Source organism: Bombyx mori, chromosome 15, assembly GCF_030269925.1.
Source record: "Bombyx mori chromosome 15, ASM3026992v2".
NCBI lineage: Eukaryota > Metazoa > Arthropoda > Insecta > Lepidoptera > Bombycidae > Bombyx > Bombyx mori.
In genome coordinates this window covers 7,940,567-7,948,492 of record NC_085121.1, presented here as the reverse complement: position 1 = coordinate 7,948,492, position 7,926 = coordinate 7,940,567, and the positions used below count along the sequence as shown (strand labels likewise).

At 36.6% G+C, this 7,926-nt stretch overlaps 1 long non-coding RNA gene across 1 annotated transcript; it reads right to left on the bottom strand.

Moving 5' to 3' along the window:
- Positions 1 to 2,514: 2,514 nt before the first annotated feature.
- On the bottom strand, positions 2,515 to 3,153 carry LOC110385637 (uncharacterized). Its single transcript, XR_002430886.2, has 2 exons — positions 3,028 to 3,153; positions 2,515 to 2,685 (listed from the first exon to the last, which is right to left on the bottom strand). It is a non-coding gene; the product is annotated as an uncharacterized LOC110385637 (long non-coding RNA).
- Between the last annotated feature and the right edge of the window lie 4,773 nt (positions 3,154 to 7,926).

Below are 7,926 nucleotides of genomic sequence, written 5' to 3'. Positions count from 1 at the left end.
AAGAAATTATCAGAGAAATTAATATCAATAATGGAGACCTCTTGTCGGACATAGTGTGATCAACGATGATCGACAATTAACCTGAATGCCATACTAGGAGATTCGCATTCGAATCTCGTTTGGTTGCATTCTGAGTCCCGGAATCGTTGTTCTTGTTTTGTATGTGTTTCTGATGCTCAGAACTGGTTTTTGTGGATTAAAATATGGATTTAAATGACCAGTTGTACTCGTATCTCAATATATCTATAATCTCGCGGGTATGAACCAATTTCTTTAAGACAATACGTAGTTTACAGGTGCTAACGAATAATATCCACGATCCACTGTGGATAATAATTATTTAGGGCGTACTGTAAGCCCGCACATATGGGACCCGCTTACCTCCACCGAGACGCAGTCATGCGTTCCAGTATAAAGTGTGGGACAACCAGAATTCAATACTATTGAGACATCGAAGTCATTAAATAGTAGATCCATTCACGTTGAGACATTTACGGGCTCCAGTAACAATTTAACAACAAATAGGCTGCGATTTCGTTAATGCAATTAATAATTAATCAATAAGTTACAGAAAGTGTCATATTAAAATAGTCATCTATTTTGTAATTGGTTGGCGTAGCGGTAGTTGTTGGCAAGCGATGGCCGACTTCTGCGAGTCCACCATCTCGCACAAGGAGGAACGGGAGAGGGAGAGTTCTTCTTCCCTCTCGGCGCCGTGCCGCCACCGCCGAGCCGAGGGTGGAAGGAGGGCATTCGACCAGCCAAGGGCCCACGTGAGCATTGCCGTCGTCGTTGTCGTCGCCGAACATACTGTGGGAGAGAAATCCGGTCGACGGTGTATCGCGTTCCGACCCGGCAGGCTGGTTCTGACCCAGCGGAGTATACCGAAACACAAGCGGCATCGCCCGTGCGGCCTGGTAGGGCTGCCGCACCGCGGGTACCGGCGTCGTTGGTCGTCGACTAACGCCTTGACGACCCGTCGAACGTCCTATGGGTGGCGCCGCGAGTCTGGTTTTAGTTTTGACAGCGGGAACCCCCTTACTCTGACCAGGTTCGCACCCCGAGCTGAGTTCGGACATCGGGTGTAAGAGTGCAGGGGAGTCGTTTAGTGCGGTAGGACCCTAAAAACATCCTTGGGCCCGCGGTACGCAGTTCAGAGAACCAGAGACTCCGACGATATCCAAAGTAACCCATCTTAAAAGTTAATCTATGGGAATTAAAGAAAATATGTAGGAATTTAGGTTTATCCAAACACGATTTTTGTTATTTTCTATTATCAAGTCACTTTGATGTTATTCCAATTTTTGTTGTTATTGTAAAACTTTCTACAGAAAATACATTATATTCAATATACGAATTGCAATTTAAACCCAAAATTATTTTCTGGTCTTAGACTACAGCGCACATGCACATGCCTAAAATAATGCGTATCCTATTTTTTATAAAAAAATATAATTTAATAATTTATTAAATAATAAAATTATATTTTAAGTATAACTGTGATATTAAGCAATGGGTTCAATTAATTTCTGTAATTTTTCGTTGCTTTTTAATAATTCTGCTGTTTCTTAGAATAGGCTGATGACAACGATGATTATAACGATGATTACAACGATGATGACAACGATGAAGAGCTCACAGTGCAAGAACCCAATGACTGCGACTGAGTAATTGGGTCCAAGTAACAATTGTATTATAAAAATAACTGTTCTACCTTTCATTCTAGAATTCATGACTGCTTCACGCTAGCTCACAATACCACAAATATATGACCGAAATAACTCTGTTCTTGAAACTGACAGTCAGAATACAGTATCCAAAGCGATACTGACCTTTACGTTTGAGTGGGTGTACTCTATCAACTATTGAACAAGATACGTCATCGACTCACAATGGATTACAAGAAAATCTAATATCTATATCTATATATAGGTATATAAAAACGAATTGCTGTTCGTTAGTCTCGCTAAAACTCGGGAACGGCTGGACCGATTTGGCTAATTTTGGTCTTGAACTCTTTGTGGAGGTCCAGAGAAGGTTTAAAAGGTAAATAAATATGAAAATTCTCGGAATTAAATAAAAATAACAATTTTGTTTTTCCTTTGATGTGTCCCCCGTCGGACGGATTCCTTTTGTTTGTTTTAAGTTTATTTTACACAAAAGTTTAGGTCTTTTGTTTATCGATTGAGGCACTACGAATTCTGCCGGGTCAGCTAGTGTAGAATAAAAAATCATCCTATCCCAATAACACAAAATAATTTACTGTTATTATTTTATTGCTACCTACCATTGCTATTGATTAGCCTGAAGTCATTGTTGATTTACTAGTTCGTATTGCTCAGTATAATAATATGTTTCATAGACCTCAGTTTGGGATGTCAACAAGTAATTAGTTTAATTAGATAATTGATCGATTAATGGCTATTTGTTAGAAAATAACTAAGAAAAACATATCTCAGTGGACTTTTCATTTAAATAAATGAAATGCGTCAATTTTAGACTAAAAACAAAACATTTTTTCAGATTCTGTTCGGCTTTATTATTCCTTTAACTTAATCTGAAAGCACTTAAATCCGCCGATTGTCGCCAGAACTAGGATCAATAATAATAAAAAATAAAAAAAATTGGTCAAATGTCTGTCGGACAGAGAAGGACTTCGTAGCAGAATCCATGTTCGCCGTCAAACTAAGGAAAAAAACGAAGCATAACTTAAAGCAATCAAAATATCACATATCCTAAAAAAATATCCACAAGCTTAATCCTAATTAAAACTACTTTAGAGTTTAATCTCGCGTTTTTTATTGTCCACATATTACGACAGTCATCCGGGACCATGACAACTGTAAATAAAGTATTTGAAACACCGGAAATAATATTATAACAACAATTAAAAAAATCGCCAGATTAAGAAGATTAGCTTCAATTATATCTACAACACGGAAAAAGAACACTTAAAACAATCTAATGTATTTAAAGGTCTTAACTCGTTAACACAAAAATCACCACCTCTAATTTCAATTTTCTTACCTCAATCGATCGTTGTTGTTGCCTACGTAGCTACCTCCTTTTCATGTGCTAAAAGATTCAAGATTTAAATACATGTTTGTGACATACGGAAATCACGAACTTTTGACGTTTTAGTTTTTTTTTTTGTGACTGCCAACGGAATAGTAAAAAGGTATTTGTAAAAATTGAATATGTTAATACACATAAAATTATACTAACAAAGTGCTGACTCCGGTTGAGTTCGAAGTCGTTGTGGATCTAAAGTTTTCCTGGGTTTGATAAAGGTAGATAAGGTAAAATATCTGTGAAAAGGAAACGCCCGTACACTTTGGCAATCTCAAAAGTAAACAGACACAGCTCTCAACACAGGGAGTTTGAAAAGTAGCAATCAATCAAAAGCAAAGTTCGGCCAAGTTTATGCAATCTGTCGATTGACGTTTATCTTGGGAACTAAAGAAAGGAAAAGATAAATACAATTTTATTGAAACCTCGGCCGGTTTCATTCGGCGCGACATTGTGCCGCCATTGTGAGTTTGACTTTGGCGTTCAATACCTTTTGATTATGTAACGATTGAGAGGAATTTATTCAATGTGTAATTTTTCTTTCTTCTTAAGTGCACCTATTAATTGTTTTACCAAACAATCCATATAAAGTAAATGAAAAAAATAATTTTAAATATGTACATTATATTTATCTTTTATCTACAATAGATTTGATAATCAAAACATATAATTGTATTATATGACTTTTTGCAAATTATATATTATTTTATTGAACAGTAGATGCAAATCGAGATAGCGAAACATTATTTTGCTGAAAGTACCTATGTGTATGTAAAATACACGTAGTAGGTCCAGCGTTGAATATGCGCGCAAATTTAATAATAATAGTTTGTCAAGTAGCATATAAGCTTGCAACCCACTGATTTTCAAGCCGGATTTTATCAGTGAATCGCGATTCCAATCCGGTAGTAGATTCTGTGAAGCACTGCTGTGGCTAGGGCTAGTGTTAGCATAATGTCTCAGATTGAGAGCTCACCTACTAGTCACAACTTAGCTGGAATATCCCCATAAGTTAGTAGCGGAAAAAAACCTCTAAGTATTTTACTAATATATTCTTTGTATACCTTCACAAGGTGAATATTCTGCTTTATAACTCTCTACTTAAATAAGCTCTACTTATAAATATAGTTTGTATATAGACATTTTGTTAGATTACCCATTTCATTAGCTATTTTCTAAATCAACTTTAGTAAAAAAACTTCAACAACGTATTTAAATAGCCGACAAATCATTACCGAAAAACGTTCTCCAAAACATCTCATTCACAACATAGACAATAAATACTAATGTCCGATTCACCTCCGTCCTGGACCAGATTTCAACAAGCATTTGAACAGTCACGGCCAACTGTTTACACAAATACCTCCACACATTAATGTCGTCTTAAAATGATCGAGACCATAAGATATAAGCAAACGATCTAGCTAGCTGACCATTTGTTGGCATCTAAATTGAGTGGTATAGCTCTATTAATGCTTGTCAATTAGTGTGGTTATACATAGTTTAGAGGCTTTATGGATTTTGAACAACTATTGGGGGCGTTGTGTTCTACTCAATACTTGACGTAAACAATGAATTATGTAACAATGTTAGTATTAGATAGTAGCCATTGATCTTCTTGAAAGAAATTTGCCTCAGAATTGAGAACGGTTTTGCGATTTAAAACGCGGCGGAATGAAATTGTACTCTTTGTTTACATTTAATTGCAATTAAGTTCGACAAAATTGAAGCTGTATTGTATTACGCAATCGATAATCACGTGCTCAAACTGTTAGCTCACACTAAGCTGTCTATAGTATCTACGGAAATCAAGTCTGCCAATGGTAAAATCGAATAGGGAGCTTATAGAGCGCGCCGCTATCTTCGGTATCGATAATGCGACAAAGTTCCTTACGGCTTCCCGTAGTATTCATCCCACCTGCCAATATAATCCTGTCGCCTTTCATACCGTCGATTGCTTTCCTTCGTCAGCAACATTGATAAAAAGAAGGGCAAATATTGAAACCCAATCAAGTATTCGTTTACAAAGTTGATTCCGAGATCAAAGCTTCTAATTGCTGGCTACCGATTAATAGGATCGTTATTTGCCACCGTATATTAGCTTTTGCTATATTTTCTGGGTTTTTTTTTTGACTAAAATTACAAATACAAAGGATGAAACTTCAACTCGAGACTAATTTTAAGCTAATTAAGTTCTATTTTGTAATTAGTAATTTGTCAAACGCGGAAGTTTTTTTTTTGTAAAAAGAAACCATTCGGACAAAAGCCTTGGGTTGTACTACTTTTAAATCAAAGTCTCTTCAATTTTTTTAGTCGCGACAAAAGAAAAATGGCACTAAAGAAATTTTGCGAGTATTAAGGAAACATTTTAATTTCCTTTGTCTTCTGTGTAGGTTTTGTACTTATAAAAGAATAATTTATCAAAGAACACTCAAACGAAAAGCGACGTAGATATTTATTTTAAATGAAAAACATTATTGTTTCACAAAATACTTTTGTATCAAAGCATAGCTTTGTTTTATTATTCAATAGGATTGGAGCAGGGTCGACTATTACTAAATTAAGAAACTTATTTTACTTTAAAACTGAAATCCACTTCAAACGTTTAAGATTGAAATACCAGACGCAACCTATACAAATATTATAATTGGTTTTCTTAGTTGTCGATGAAAATAAAATCAGTTCATCCAGAAATAATTTCCAATTCCTACCCAACGAAGTTTGGAAAAATTCAAGACCAATACGTTAATACGAGTATTTAAATGGCACTAGAGGTCCCGCAGTAGTCGAAATTCGACTATAATTAATTGGAATTGTAAGTTTGTACACTATTATGATTGTATTTTATACTTCTATAATCACAAATTTCGCCAAGACTACACTATAAAAATATTAACAAAGACAAATAATGCTTAATCTACTCTCAATTTGACAACAGACGCCAACAAAAGTTTGACAATAAATAGTGTGCATGCGTGTGTGCGTCAAATACATGGTATGTAGTGTGTGTAATGTTTTCTTTATTGATTTAATGTATCTTTTATGCATTATTTAAAAAATATATTAGCATTGTGCACTTCTTCTCTATATTCTCTTAGTGTGGAAAATTTCATACTCCTCCGTCCGCGCAATTTTCGTAAAAAGGGATACAAAGTTTTTGCTTCACGTAATAATATATAGATTATTATTAGGTACGGTTGTTTCATTATCGCAATCAAAAATTTATCTATTATTTGTATAAACTTTATCTATTTTAATTATAGCTAACACTGATCTACTCGTGTGTTTATAGAACATAACAGATTAAGTGGGGACCTAATTGCTTGGTGATCTTTACTTCTGCCCATGAGGTCCTTCACGATTTTCAGTCACAGTCGATATCCTGATGAATACACTCCGGATCTTTTGTCTAAGTGTATATATTCTATTGTTACGTGTGTATTTTCACCCTTCATAACAAAAGAAAACTCTAGCTGGGAGCCGTTGAACTTGGGAATTTTTCATTAGCCGCATACAAATTTCATTGTTAAAACGTGATGTCATTAATACATTTTATTCGTAAGTGGCTTCGTGGAAATTCGTGTTAGCGCATATTCTCTCACATTCCAGAGGCACTTTGTAAAGTGGGTCCATGTTAAGGCCAAATATATACATATATTATGTCATCTTCTTCTTCTTCTTCTTTGTCGTTTCCTCATTACTGAGGGTCGTGACCACCTTGGTCCAGTTTTTGCACCAGCTTCCTCCAATGTTGCCTGCATTCGGCCTGCTTAATGGCGCCCGGGACGTTGGTGTTTGTGGCCTCCTTGATAATGTCCTCTTCCTAATGGCAATCTTCCTCGACTTCTCTTTCCTTCCACGTGACCTACAACTATTAATTTTTCCAAGTTCTCAGGATTTTGTCGAGCCACGTGTCCGAAGTACTTGAGGAGACGCTGCATATTATGTCATAGCTGTGATAAATACACTAATCGTACATATATAAAGATAATATTTTGTAGTATAATTAATTATTAATTATAATATTTTGATAATATGTATATAAGTTCACAGTCCGCCTAAAACCGATACTTCCAAATGTTTAATCAGCCCACTACTCTTTCACATTACGACATACCTTCCACATATTACTGGTACCATTATATTAGAATGTGGAATAGTTCCGTAACTATCAGAGAATCTTCCGGATAATACTCGTACAGAGTATTATCAATAAATATATCTCGAATAATAATCGCATAGTGTTTACGAATCCTACACCGTACTAGACGTGGTAAGTAAACGCGCGCCGTTCGCCTGATGACCTTCTTTGGTCAGCTTATACCTTGGACCGCGAAGGTCAAATACTTAACCTCACCCTCCCTCGTCACCCTCGACAGGGGGATGACATTCCATCCCCATACAAAGACAGCCCACAATCGAGTCGCGTTCCTGCTCGGTCGATACTACCCCATGATCTGCAAGCAAAGTAAATTGTCCCGTAGTAATAAGGTGAGAATCTACACATCTTGCATTTTTTTTATTGCCCTTTTAGGCAGACGAGCATACGGTCCACCTGATGGTGAGTGGTTACCGTCGCCCATGGACTTCAGTAATGCCAGGAGCTGAGCCAACCCGCTGCCAGTACGTACAGTCATGACATGCGAGTGTTGTGTACTCGGCCCGCACCCAGGTGATTTTAGGCACTTCAACCACTAGTCACCTAGCCCATAGGCACAACCCACTGCGTTTCTAGCCGGATCTTTTCAGTGGGTTGCGTTTCCTATCCGGTGGTAGATTCGACAAAGTACTGCTCTTGCTAAGGCCTAATTTAGCAAGTCCTACAACGTTGAGCACCTACCAAACCGTGCGTACTTC